The sequence below is a fragment of the Pelobates fuscus genome, chromosome 8, assembly GCF_036172605.1.
Source record: "Pelobates fuscus isolate aPelFus1 chromosome 8, aPelFus1.pri, whole genome shotgun sequence".
In the NCBI taxonomy this organism is placed as follows: Eukaryota; Metazoa; Chordata; class Amphibia; order Anura; family Pelobatidae; genus Pelobates; species Pelobates fuscus.
In genome coordinates, this window is record NC_086324.1 from 121,267,165 (window position 1) to 121,280,949 (window position 13,785).

General features: G+C 45.4%; 1 protein-coding gene across 2 annotated transcripts in view; it reads left to right on the forward strand.

The window, feature by feature from the left end:
* The window catches only part of SLC29A4 (solute carrier family 29 member 4), a 64,000-nt gene that overhangs the window by 10,630 nt on the left and 39,585 nt on the right, over window positions 1-13,785 (forward strand). The window lies entirely within an intron of this gene.

Here is a 13,785-nt window from a genome sequence, read left to right on the forward strand (position 1 = left end):
TCATTTTTTTGTGATCTTTTTTGAGACCCAAAAGCTCTTTTCAGAACGATTAACCCCTGCCCTGCCAGTGATCACTATACAGATCACAGGCTCTTGCACAGCATCACTTATTTTGCTGTCTGTTCATTTTTTCAGGGGTTATTTTTTTTTTTTTTTTTTGTGACAGGTCACTACTAAGTAAAGCAATTGTGATCATGGCACACGGGTCACGGAAGACAACCCGCGCTGAGCAGTCATATGCCACCCTTGCGCTAGAGTCTGACGCGTCTATGTCAGACTCTGACCCTGATTTTGACCCTGCCAGGTGCTCAGATACATCATCACTCGATACAGTGTCTACTGCTAGTGATGTATCTGGTGATGTTGTATCTGTGCCTGCTAGTCCCCCTGCCAGAAGGAGACGTGCTGCTCCAGCTGGCAGAACTGCTGAGGAGTGGGTAGTGCCTCATAACCAGAGGCCAGACATCCCATCCTTTACTGCAAATCCTGGCATTAATTTGGATGTCACAGGATTTAGCCCTCAGCAGTTTATGGAGGTGTTTCTGGGCGATGATGTATTGGGGAACATTGTCGCCCAAACTAATTTATATGCCCATCAATTCCGAGCTACAAAACCGGACTCTTTTTTGGCAAAGCAGCAATGGGCCCCCATCGATGTGCCAGAATTTAAAAGATTCTGGGCATTGACTATGCTGATGGGCATCATAAAGAAGCCCTCCATCCGCTCCTACTGGAGCAGTAGCCCCATCTGCTCTACCCCCATTTACTCCCAATGTATGTCGAGGAAGAGGTATGAAATGATTCTGCATTTCATGCACTTCAGCGACAACAGCCTGTGTCCCCCTAGGGAGCATCCCCAGTTTGACAGGCTGTATAAAATCCGCCCCCTGATTACCCACTTTGCTGCCAGGTTTGCAGAGGCTTATACACCTGGAAGGAATATATGCGTGGATGAATCCCTGATGAAGTATAAGGGAAGGCTGGGATTCAAGCAGTATGTTCCTTCCAAGCGCTCTAGCTATGGTGTAAAGATGTATAAGCTCTGTGATAGCGAGACTGGGTATAATCAGGCCTTCCGGGTGTACGAGGGAAAGGATAGCCACCTTGATCCTCCAGGTTGCCCAGAACATATGGGAACCAGTGGCAAGATTGTCTGGGACCTGATATTCCCCCTGATGAACAAAGGGTACCACTTGTATACTGACAATTTTTATACAAGTGTCCCTTTGTTCAAGCTACTGTACTGTTTTGATACAGTAGCTTGCGGCACAATTAAAAAGAACAGCACAGGTTTCCCAGGACAACTTGCACGCACCCGGCTACGGAGGGGGGAGACCTCAGCTCTGCGCCAAGAGGAGCTGTTGGCAGTTAAGTACAGAGACAAGAAGGATGTGTACCTTCTTACCACCATCCACACTGAGGGGACTGTGGAGGTCCCTGTACGTGGCAGAGCTGAGAGAACGAGGAAGCCAGTGTGCATCAAGGCCTATAACCGTCATATGGGTGGGGTTGATCTGGCAGATCAGCTGCTGCAGCCCTACCTAGTTATACGAAAGACAAGGGCCTGGTACAAAAAGGTTGCAATCTACCTAATGCAGATTGCAACCCACAACGCTTTCTTGTTGTTCAAAAAAGCAAACCCCGGGACGCAACTGAGATTTTTACAGTTTCAGCTCCAGATCATTTCGGGGATTTTGTACCGTGATGCACCTGCTCCCCGGGCGGTGATGGGAGAGAGCAGAGTTGGGGCTACACATTTTATTTTTAAAATTCCCCCTACTGCGGCAAAACAGAATCCCCAAAAAAGATGCAGGGTCTGTTCTAAGAGGGGGCAGAGAAAAGACAGTGTATATTACTCTCCTGATTGCCCTGGGCAGCCTGGACTCTGCATTGGAGACTGTTTCAAACGATACCACACGCTGGCCCATTTTTAATTTATTTTTTGCCGTTCAGGTTTTTTTTTTTGGTGTCTTTTTCTTTGGGGGGGGGGGGGGTTGTTACATTTACCCCGTGCATGGGGGGCATGGGTGTCCTTAGGAGGCCTTGCAGAAAACAACCCTGTCAGGGGTCCGCGGGCGGCTAGTAGGGGAGGCTGCTCGCAAATCGCAGCACTCACCCTCAGTCCATCGCCGCCCGCGGTCTCCCCTCCTCCTACCTGTCGGCGAGCGGCGTCTCCTCTCCGCCGCTCGCATCCGTCACGCCTCCCAGCGGCAGCATGTATAACGCTGCACGCTGGAAGGTCGTTGATTTATGCAAACGCCGGGGTCACGTGAGTGACCCGGCGTTAAAGCAACAGTACCACAATCACAGTGGGAGGCTTAGATATCTCCCACATGTGATTGTTAATTCTGATTGGAAGTTATCTTTATATATAGTTATTTATACTCACCTTTCCTGTTCCTCCCTGCCCTGTTGTGGTCTTTGCTGTATAGTATGGATTCTGAACTTGTGATTTGTGGTTACGTACTCTCTGGCTTGTTAAACTGACTTTGTGACTTTCTCCTACCCTTTGACCTCGGCTTGTTTCTCGTTATTCTGTTTTCTGGTTCCCCTGACTCGGCTTGTCTCCTGACTATTCTGTGTGTGCTTAGCCCGGCCACTCTAAGGTCCGGTACGGCACCTTTTCTGTGTGTGTGTGTGTGTCTGTTAGCGTGTTAGGTTCCCGGAATCGTGATAAACCCGGGGTGTGTTCCACAGTCAAAAAGCGGTGTGCGTGTCTACGTTTCAAGTATGTACCCTTTTGTGGCGATATATAAAACTGGGGTATGTGATAAGCCACAAGCTAAAGATCGGCCTATCAGAAGACATACTCTCAATTTCAACTCAAATGGCAAGTCATTCAATTGTTACCGTACCTTCCCCAAATCCTGGCAGACCTATGCATGGGGGGGGGCATGGGTGTCCTTAGGAGGCCTCGCAGAAAACAACCCGGGGTGTGTTCTTGCAATAACCAACAGCGGGCTCTCCTAAATCACAGTCAAATAGCGGTGTGCGTGTGTAAAATTGAGGATTGAACAGTTACCTCCACACACGTTCTTCAACTTGTTTTATCTTTTTTCTGGCTAAAAAAAAGTTGCATCAAAGCACTCCACATACATGCAATACCTCGGGGTGTCTACGTTTCAAGTATGTACCCTTTTGTGGCGATATATAAAACTGGGGTATGTGATAAGCCCCAAGCTAAAGATGGGCCTATCAGAAGACATACTCTCAATTTCAACTCAAATGGCAAGTCATTCAATTGTTACCGTACCTTCCCCAAATCCTGGCAGACCTATGCATGGGGGGGGGGCATGGGTGTCCTTAGGAGGCCTCGCAGAAAACAACCCGGGGTGTGTTCTTGCAATAACCAACAGCGGGCTCTCCTAAATCACAGTCAAATAGCGGTGTGCGTGTGTAAAATTGAGGATTGAACAGTTACCTCCACACACGTTCTTCAACTTGTTTTATCTTTTTTCTGGCTAAAAAAAAGTTGCATCAAAGCACTCCACATACATGCAATACCTCGGGGTGTCTACGTTTCAAGTATGTACCCTTTTGTGGCGATATATAAAACTGGGGTATGTGGTAAGCCCCAAGCTAAAGATGGGCCTATCAGAAGACATACTCTCAATTTCAACTCAAATGGCAAGTCATTCAATTGTTACCGTACCTTCCCCAAATCCTGGCAGACCTATGCATGGGGGGGGGCATGGGTGTCCTTAGGAGGCCTCGCAGAAAACAACCCGAGGTGTGTTCTTGCAATAACCAACAGCGGGCTCTCCTAAATCACAGTCAAATAGCGGTGTGCGTGTGTAAAATTGAGGATTGAACAGTTACCTCCACACACGTTCTTCAACTTGTTTTATCTTTTTTCTGGCTAAAAAAAAGTTGCATCAAAGCACTCCACATACATGCAATACCTCGGGGTGTCTACGTTTCAAGTATGTACCCTTTTGTGGCGATATATAAAACTGGGGTATGTGATAAGCCCCAAGCTAAAGATGGGCCTATCAGAAGACATACTCTCAATTTCAACTCAAATGGCAAGTCATTCAATTGTTACCGTACCTTCCCCAAATCCTGGCAGACCTATGCATGGGGGGGGGCATGGGTGTCCTTAGGAGGCCTCGCAGAAAACAACCCGGGGTGTGTTCTTGCAATAACCAACAGCGGGCTCTCCTAAATCACAGTCAAATAGCGGTGTGCGTGTGTAAAATTGAGGATTGAACAGTTACCTCCACACACGTTCTTCATCTTGTTTTATCTTTTTTTCTGGCTAAAAAAAAGTTGCATCAAAGCACTCCACATACATGCAATACCTCGGGGTGTCTACGTTTCAAGTATGTACCCTTTTGTGGCGATATATAAAACTGGGGTATGTGATAAGCCCCAAGCTAAAGATAGGCCTATCAGAAGACATACTATCAATTTCAACTCAAATGGCAAGTCATTCAATTGTTACCGTACCTTCCCCAGATCCTGGCAGACCTATGCATGGGGGGGGCATGGGTGTCCTTAGGAGGCCTCGCAGAAAACAACCCGGGGTGTGTTCTTGCAATAACCAACAGCGGGCTCTCCTAAATCACAGTCAAATAGCGGTGTGCGTGTGTAAAATTGAGGATTGAACAGTTACCTCCACACACGTTCTTCAACTACTGTGGGGTGTAAACTTTTCAAATATATGCACGCTCATGGCAAGAAAATACATTGGGATATCTGATAAGGCCCTCAAAAGCAAGATAGGCAAACAAGATATATAAAATTTGAAAAACGCATATCAGACATTTCGCTTTGCACCCCCCCAGTGAACCCCACAAATGTATGCATGAGTGTTATCGCTGTTCTCGGGAGATGATGCCAAGTACATATTGTGGTGTCCTTTGGCAGTAACACCTAACAGGAGCTTAGAATCTATGCACAAAGTAGAATGTGTGAGTGAAAAATAACACCACAAAAACGTTTGACAGAGACTGGTGGTAGAATTAGTGCATGTAAAGTGTTCAAATGCCACCATGTGAAATGCCCTAGGGTGTGTACTTTTCAAAAACATACAGTTTGACGGAGGTGAATTACATTGGTCGGCTTCAGACATGTTCCAACTGGGACATGGGTGCATGATGGCCAGCTGTGTTTTTTTTGTTTGTTTTTTTATCATATTTTACTTTTTTTATTCTAGTAAATTATATGATATGATGAAAATGATGGTATCTTTAGAATGAACATTTAATAGCGAGAAAAATGGTATATAATATGTATGGGTACAGTAAATGTGTAAGAGGCAAATTACATCTAAACACAACCACTGCAGAAATGTAAAAAGAGCCCTGGTCCTTAACGGTAATACAATTGAAAAATGGCCTGGTCACTAAGGGGTTAATATATCACACCCCATGACAGATGCCATTGTAACACTATAATCAATGTTATTCACTTGACCTGTCAGTGGTTTAAATGTTGTGGCTGATCAGTGTATACATGGAAATTTTCAGGTCAAAGATGGCACTGCAGAAAATCAGTAACTGTTTTGGAATCAGTCCCTGCAGCTGAATACAGATGACAATCAATATACAGTAATCTGGATGCCATGACTATAGAGCCTTTTTATATTATATAGCTTAATATGAGCCTTGTTTATATATTTCACTTATGGCAGTGCTACATTTAGACTCAGTTGTGTAAGTGATGTAATAAGGTGGCATCTGGTACCAAGTGTCACTACTGAGGTATGATTTTTCTTCTTCTTCTATATTGTTACATGTACATGTTTAACGGAACCACTTGGGCCAATTCATACAACATGATTCAGCGCACTCACTCATTCATTAAACAGCAATTTCAAGTCTCTCAGAATGTAATAGTTTTATTTAAAAGACACCTCGCCTAGGCAAAAAATAATGGGGGTTTAGTTACAATATATGATTATACATTGCATAAGCCTTCCACAACGTCAATGTACCCCATTCTTGGCAGGTCCTATTCTAGTAACCTAATGCCTGTTTTTAGATTAATCCACTTACTTGGGAAATGCTTCCTCCTGGGACTCTCTGTAGGTCCCAGGTATTTATTTGTAATTATAATATTTTCTAAGCAAATCTATCATGACTGGCACATACACAAACTTACTGCAGACAAGCTATTAGACACACACCAGTTGACTACAGACAAACCCAATGGTATACACACACAAAATTACTAAATGCAAGCTTGCAAACACACAGATGCTCTCTGACCCACAGAAAAGCTCACTGACTCCCTACAGGCAAGTTCACTGAACATAAGCTCACTACAGACACGCTTACTGACACATACACAAGCTCACTCACACAAATGCACAAAAGTTCACTGACACATATAAGCTCACTACAGACAAGCTCCCTGACACACATACAAGCCACTGACACACACTACAGATAAGCTCACAAGATCACTACTGACAAGATCAGTCATGCACACACAAGCCTACTAACACACACACAAGCTTACTACATACAAACAATTGGTAAATACATACATGTGCACTACAGATAAGTTCATTGACACACACACATACTCACTACAGACAAGCTCACTGACACATGTAAGCGCACTACAGACAAGCTACCTGACACACATAAGTTCACTGCAGACAAGCTCACTCACACAATCCCACTCAAGCTCACTTTAAAAACACTCACTCAAGCAAACACACAAGCTCACTGACACACACACTCACTGACACACAAGCTCATTATAGACAAGCTCACTGCAGGCAAGCTTCTCACACCAACACACATAATCTCTGTGACGGACCGCCTGGCACCCCGACCGGGTACCTCCGTCAACCGCTGCTTCCTAGTACTCGCGACTACCATAAGCACTGCACTGAAACACCATAACAACTGTAAATCACACAAACCTGCGCAGCTTGGTTGGGGGTCTCGCCGTCCTCCACCCGCCCTGGACCCAAGACCAGGATCCAGCTTCCAATGGGTAGGCCTCTCCTTAGTCCAGAGAGCGTAGCAGGAACAGCTCTTATAAGAGCTAGTGATTATACTCAGGGGAGTATAGTGATTATAGCAATCCCCAAAGTGTATGTAGTTCTCCAATTCCCCAAACATGAGCCAAGACTTCATGAAGGGGTAAAGTATCTCATTTAATGGGAGCCACAGCTGGCCTTTTATGCAAGTCCCCATGCAAGGGAGCACCCACGTGGACCTTGTCAGGGCAGGATGACAATTGTTACCAGCCAATGAAAATGCAGTACAGTAGGTGACATTCCCACACATTACACACAATCCCTCCCCTCATCCTGTGAGATAATTGAGTAAAGTCTTGTATGTAACTAATTTATCTCCAGGCAGAAAAACATAAATTTTTATAAAGTGTCATAAGTACCCCAAAACACAACATATCCCCTGATAGCCCTCATCTGGGTGAACAACATGTCTAAAAATCACCCAGATCAGAGCAGGGGTTCAGGAAATTCCTGGAAGTCTCTTTTTGACCGATCGCGTGCATGGTTTCATGCCCAAAATAGTTCCAGAGAATTAGGCTATGCGGCAGGTCTATTTCAAACAGTCGAAGTAACGTTCAAATAGTTGAACAGAGCCGTTCATGCACAGAGTCAGTGAGTGTATCTGGATCAGTAGATTATTTCTACAAAACGGCACTCCGTTCATGCAATTCTAGTCAAGCTTAACTGGAGGTGGAAGTCCCAGCGGTGTTCGTGCCGCCGAGTGTCCGATTTTAGTTCCATACGCTCAACGATTAAACACTGCTGGACATGTTCGACTAAACAAGATGGCACGTGTTCGGCTATAGGAACGGCGACAACCCAGCCATTCATCAATTTCGCTGCGGTTAACTACCAGTCTGGGAGGTAAATGGGATGCACACTCCACTTGCGTGTGGTCCAACTGTTCGGTTGTTTGTTCGGTGTAAACGAACACCATAACCATAATCCATTTGATAGCCCCATATACTAAACCGTAGAGGGGAAAAGGCATGAACAAAGGTTTAACACAGGGGCCATAGTCACAGGGTAGGAGGCTGGCAAACAGGCCCCTCCAAAAGTCAGTGGCGAAGTTCAGTTCGTCAACATCTCCCTACAGACAAGCTCACTGACACACACAAGCTCAATGGAACACACACAAACTCACTACAGATACGCTCCCTGACACACACACACACACACACACGTTCACTACAGACAAACTTACTCACAGAAACACAAATTCTCACTGACACAGACACACACACAAGCTCATTACAGACAACCTCGCTGACACACACAAACAAGCTCACATTATTACTGTATTATACACTTTGGATATATATATACAGGGCCGGCCTTAGGGGTGTGCGAGCTGTGCGGCCGCACAGGGCGCCATGGTGCAGGGGGCGCCCTGCGGCCGCATAGCTCACACGGCATGTCTGTTAGCCACAATGCTAACAAGGCATTTGCCTTGGGCGGCATTTTCCAGGGGGCGGCAAAAAAAGCCGCCCCCAAATGCCCAAGGCAAATGTCTTGTTAGCCTTGCGGCTAACAGACATGCCGGGCTGCTGGGCGGTCGGGCGGCGCTGGCGGGCAGCTGGCGAGGGAGCACTTCCTCTGAGCTGTATGCTCAGCTCCCTCGCGCGCCGCAGAGTGAGGCTGGGAGCCGGAATATGACGTCATATTCCGGCTCCCAGCCTCACTGTGCGGAGCGCGAGGGAGCTGAGCATACAGCTCAGAGAAAGTGCTCCCTCGCCAGCCGCCCGCCAGCGCCGCCCAGCAGCCACTGGACCACCAGGGAAAAAAGATGACCCCCCCCCCCAGCATTCCCAAAGGTAAGGAGGCTGGGGGGGTGTCTAAATACATTTTAAAAAATGTGTTAATGTGGGTGAGTGTGTGTGTGTATGTTAGTGTGTGTCTGTGTCTGTTAGTGTGTGTGTGTATGTTAGTGTGTGTATGTTAGTGTGTGTCTGTGTATGTTAGTGTGTGTCTGTGTATGTTAGTGTGTGTCTGTGTCTGTTAGTGTGTGTCTGTGTCTGACTGTGTGTGTGTGACTGCGCGTGTGTGTGTGTGACTGCGCGTGTGTGTGTGTGACTGTCTGCGTGTGTGTGTGTGTGTGAGACTGTCTGCCAGTGTGTGTGTGTGACTGTGTGTGTGTGGCTGTCTGACAGTGTGTGTGTGACTGTGTGTGTGTGTGTGGCTGTTTGCCTCTGTGTGTTTGGCTGTCTGCCTGTGTGTTTGTGTGTGGCTGTGTGTGTGGCTGTCTGCCTGTGTGTGTGTGTGTGTGTGTGTTTGTGTGTGACTGCCTATGTGTGACTGTCTGGGCAGACTAGATGGGCCGAATGGTTCTTATCTGCAGTCACATTCTATGTCTCTGTGTGTGTTTGTGTGTGGCTGTCTGTGTATGACTGCCTGAGTGTGTTTGTGTGTGTGTGTGTATGGCTGTCTGCCTGCCTGTGTGTGTGTGTGTGACAGGGTGTGTGGGAAGGGGTAAGGAGTGGGGGGGGGGGGCGCTGTGAAGATTTTTTGCACAGGGCGCCCAAATGCCTAAGGCCGGCCCTGTATATATATATATATATATATATATATATATATATATATATAATGTCATATTTGTACAAATTTCCAAAGTAGACATAATAATGACATATTTAAAATTAGTAGAAAATAGTTACATACATTCCACTTGTAGAATTTATACACTTTTTATTGTTCCAATTCATTGCCAGTGTTTGGCAACCCCAATTGTATGTATGTATATTAAAGGGACACTAGGCACTGTAACTGCTTCATCCCACTGAAATGGTTTTAATATCTGTAGACCCCTATTGATGTCCTTCCGTTCAGTGTTTAAACTGTTTTTAATAATTTAATGTTAAAATGTTATCTTATGACTAACAAAGTATGTAATCTCTGTCTTAGCCATGCTATCAAGGAGGCCAGGCTGAGTGCCTCCAGGGATCCTCATTCAGTGTTACAATGCTCAAATATGACTGAATAGAGCATGGGTCGTCAACCTGGTCCCTACCGCCCACTAGTGGGCGTTTCAGGATTCCAGGTAGGCGGTAGGAGTTTCAGTGGCACAACAAGATAATGCTAAATCGGATGGGCGCGAGTGCACAAACACACATTAAAGTACAAACGCGCGCGTACTCGTGCAAACACGAGAATGCGGCGCGAACGTGCCAACGCGAGCAAGTGTAACACGTGGGAAGGGGAGGAGTGGGAGCTGATGCACGATAGCAGGGACAGGCAGAAGCAGGCAGAAGAATAAAAAGGAAAAGATCAAAAAAATTAAAAAAAATAAAGAAGAAAAATTGAAAAAAGGGGGTAAAATAAAGGATAAGAGTACTTGTAGAATAGGAGAAAGAATGAGCAGATTACTTGTAGAATAGAAGAAAGAAGGAGCAGAGTATTTGTAGAATAGGAGAAAGAAGGAGCAGAGTACTTCTAAAAAGGAGAAAGAAGGAGCAGAGTACTTATAAAAAAGTAGAAAGAAGGAGCAGAGTTCTTGAAGAATAGGAGAAAAAAGAGCAGAGTGCTTGTAAAAAAGGAGAAAGAAGGAAAATAAAAAATATAAAAAGGAAGAGGAGAAAATTGTTGTTGGCTTATAATAATAAGTGGGCTACCTGGCTCAGCCTTACTGCTGGGCATTGCTATAAGGAAGGTAAAAAAATAGAAAAAAGGAAGAAATAAAAGGGGGGTGGGGGGAATTGAGGAGGGAGAGGAGGGGAGCTGATGCACAGATGAGAAATCATATTATGAGCAAACAGAGAAGTCATCTGAATATCACCGAAAGAGGAGACCTTTGCTTGTTCCTTACGAAAATCGAACCAGATATCAAATATTTAGTCTCGCAGCATCAACCTCAAGGATCTCATTAATCACTAGTAAAGGTGATTTTAATTTACTTTATTGTTTTCTCATTAAACTTTATAAAGTTAAAAACATTATAAACGGGGGGGGGGGGGGGGCGGGGACTGGGCTTCATGGTGGCAGCACGCATCTCGAGTCTGCTCCTCAGCTACTAATCTAATCCTGACCCATCACGGATCTTGAGTACTCACCTATAGCACCCTTTGAGACTTACCTGCTTGCTGAACCCATCGGGGTGTTTTGGATGATCCCACGAAGCCCTAACTGCTTGTTGCTCCTGAAATACAGATGAGGCCTAGTGCAGGCATCGGGCGGGAGAGGCGGCCACTCTCCTGCTCTGTGTAACACAGACCCGACCGTCTTCTTGCTGCCTCATCCCCCCCCCTCCCGGACTGGTGGGGGATATCCGGTAACCACTGGGTTAAACTACATAACTTTAGTGTGACTCACAGAACACTCCAACTTCCCTGTGCAACCGAGCGTATCTCGCCAAGATGGCGGACAGCCCATCCCGCAATCAACCTGGCACCATCGAAGACTCCATGAAGAAGCTTGAGAAGATATTTGAATGGGCAGCTCTGAATGAAAGGGCTCGGGCATCATCTTTTTGTCTCTACCCCTCCAGACCTAGTCACAGTCCTCAAGCACCAACCTGCTGCCTGTCACAGTCTGCGTGGGCCTCCTCCACGTGTTCCCAGGTGGGTCCTGCAGAAGAGACGACGCAGGGGGCTACAGAGGAGGTGGACAGTACCCCAACGCTTCAGCTACCACACCCTTACCTCGCCCTTAAACCAGACAGGTGCACTTATTCACGCCAAAGGCGACCCAATCTCGGTGGCTGGTCGCCATGGTAACCAGCCACAATTGCTCTGCAGTCAGCGAACCCTAGCTCTTGCTGGAGGAGAGGAGGCCTGCCAGTGGGGGAAACCCCTGAGTTATATAATCGCTTGGGCGCAGTGGAGGGACTCCATCATGGCTGCTGTCGGTGGCGGAGTTTGGGACTTAATTACAAAAAGTGCAGCTACCATGACAATTTCTGATACTTACTATTGTTCCTGTTATTTGAGAAATGTCCATGTGACCATGCTTTGTTATTCGATGCACTACAAAAGAAAATAATTAAAAAAAAAAAAACATTATAAACATGCATAAAGTAGAAATAGAAAGATAAATGTACGTACTTTTTTTTTTTGCCCCCCTAAATATAGTAAAATCTTACCTTTATTTCAGTCTGCTGTTGCTGGCTCTGCCCCTGGTCTGCCTCCTTGGCTGACATCATCATTGATCAAACCCAATCATAACGCTTTCCCATAGGAATGCATTGGATTGACTGAGCTTGTCAATGAATCAGATCGGGGCAGAGCCAGCACAAGCCAAACACAAGCTGGAAGGGGAGGATTCTACCCACCAGAACAAATACAGTAAGCTGTAGTTGTTCTGGTGACTATGGTGTCCCTTTAATAATGCAGAAATTATAGTTATGCATTATTGATGTGTATTCCATCCAACCTGTTAATAGCTCCCGACTGATTCCTCTCTTGCAACTGTCACTAGTCTAATACTATCCTTACCTTTTTGTGTCATTTTACCCCACTCCCTCTAGCATGGAAGCTCATTGAGCAGGGCCCTCAACCCCTCTGTTCCTGTGTGTCCAACTTGTCTGGTTACAACTACATGTCTGTTCGTCCACCCATTGTAAGTACATATGCGCATGCTCTGTCAATCCAGTGCTTGCCATAGAGCATTGAATAAAGAAATGAATAGAAAGAAATGGAATCGATGTAAAAATGGGTGTAAAAGGGAATAAACACCACCTCCACACTGATCCCATGCACCATGAGGGCACTCCAGCAATGCCCAAGGGCCTAACCCTAGATACTAGCAGCAGAAACAAAGAAGCAAAAATTCACAAACTGAATATAATGCTGACTGGAGATATCCAGTCAGCATTATATTCAGTTTGTGAATTTGTGCTTTTTTGTTAGCAATCCAATGCTTATCTATGAGGAGCATGGGTGTCACTCCTTATGCTGTGATTGATAACATAGAAGGTGAAAACCCTCAGAAATCTGCGCATTTTAGGCAAAATGCAAAATTTCAGGAAAATGTCTCTCTCTGAAAAGAGATGACAAAAAGGGCAGCATCTTGGCACCTTAGAGAGTCCCTTTCAAGATTCTTTTTACATATGTCACATGTGTTTAATATGTCTTTAGACTTAGTCTTCACTAAACGCAGTCAGCTGTAAAGTAATCTGCAATAAATGCTTCTTTATTGTATATAATAAACCATATGGCTGCTTATTAGCTCAATTCACCGCACTTCCGAGAGATTTCAGTGTGGTAACTCAGATGCAATAAATTGCACAAAGTAATTATTTAATGCATACCATAAAGTGATTTTGCAATGGCAATAAAATAACTGTTGTTGAGATATTATCACTTGGACAGTTTTATCACACATTGTATAATTGATACCTGTCACGGTAGTTTACCCCAACTCGAAGGATTTAGTCCAACAATTGACAATAAAGAGCAGAGATACGTCTACTGGACCTTAGAATGGCCGGACTCGACGTAGAGGAGAGAAATACAGAGTCAGGAACGATCTGAGATCAGGGGTACAAAGAGACAGCGAAAACAAGAACTAGCCAAGGTCTGGTACACAGTAATCAGTAAACAGGACAAAACAGGGATAAAGCGATAAACGGAGTCAGAAACAAAGCCAAGGTCAGGTACGAAGAATGACAACTGAACACAACAAGCGCTAAAGGGAACTGAAACAGAAACCACGATAGGGCAGGGAGTTAAGGGAGAGGTAAGTATAAATACCCTCACCTTATTCTTGATTGGCCCCTGTCATATTCACGCCCCCAAAATGTGAGTGTATGGGGAATGTGGGATGACAGGGGCCAATGGGAGACCGTTTTAATTTTCGTCTACCACTTCCCCTTTAAG